Raw genomic sequence first — 1,458 nt, forward strand, 5'->3', positions numbered from 1 at the left:
TACACTGTGGAAAGAGAACGCCTCAAAGATGCTCGACAATGGACAGGCACCGGTGATATTTTAAGGATTGCCCTATATTCAAAAATAGATTAATCTGTGAATTTACACATTTATACGGAATGAAAGAGCTCTGGTCTGTACAGCTACATAATGTGATTAGAGGATGGAGCAATGAACACAATAATAGAGGCGTCCGATTTCAAGGTGCTTATTACAAATTGCGTGGTGATGGTGAAAAATCCATCAAAATTTAGCCATCAACAACAGTCTTTAATTGACTTTGTCCCAAACGATCAGTGTTTAGTGTTATTAGTTAGCATAAATTTTAAACCAAGTTTCTTTTTTCTGACTAAACAAATAGGTTCTAACATGCACTACTTGATCTTTGCTAGCAAAATATCGCTAAAGATAGTTCGTATTCTGGTTGTTTTAATAATGAGCTCAACCCTGATCTAAATTCGTTTCAATTTATTTTATTGCTGTGTTTATGTGTACACACACGAAAAGGCTGCTAATGGCTTGACTACACAAAACTCGACATCAGTTTCTCCGCCAATCAAACTGTTTCGTGCACGACGTGTGCCAAAACTACTTTTTCTGATTAGCCCATGAGGCTGAGCGTGCGCCATGCTCCTCGGTATACCTATAGAGATCCGCAGCATCCTATATCATTATTTTAATCAATGCAAAACTCCAACTGTATGCAATCATCCTTAGTCTATTTAGCAATTCTTTAATGCACATCTGTTGCAAAGGCTTCAAAACAAAGTATTTTTTTATCCTTCTGTACATTCTAAATGTGCCTAATGCACCAACTAATGATCACAATGTGCGCTTCAAATTTGATTAATAAACTGGAAAAGTTGTTTGGCCTAATACTCTCATTCTGTGGGGCCTGCGTCAAAAAAATTATTATATTATCACCTTTGAGATTCACCACCAATTATTGTAAGGTAAATTTTAACCAAATTATAGTCTTGAGTTTTGACAGGAATAGACACCTTTTTTAACGGTAAATGTGATGCGAATTGTCGGTTATTTGCAAGGGCATTAAATAGAAAAGTCCGTGAGATATCAGCTGACTGGAGGTGACACGTGTCAATGCAAGGAAAGATCAGTGATCCTATGGAAAAATGCGCAGATTTAATGAAATTTGCGTAATTCGCATGCCAGCTAACAACATGGAGTTTGGGCGCTTAATTATTGACATCTTATAATAGCGTTAGGAGATTTTTCGACTGATCACTTTTGAAAAATTAGAAAAAAATGTTTTGACGATGTCTGGACATTTCCGCGGGGACGGTAGCACAACTAGGCATATGCAGAAATCTTTAAGGAATTAGAAAAAATTCGATTTTCAAACAAATATAAGAGCCATTTTCAGTGGTATCCTCAATTTTTGTATATGGATATTATTTATGAGGAATTTAGCTTTTTTGTTATTTATGCTGCTAAACC

Source organism: Echinococcus granulosus, assembly GCF_000524195.1.
Source record: "Echinococcus granulosus chromosome Unknown EG_S00267, whole genome shotgun sequence".
NCBI classification, from domain to species: Eukaryota; Metazoa; Platyhelminthes; class Cestoda; order Cyclophyllidea; family Taeniidae; genus Echinococcus; species Echinococcus granulosus.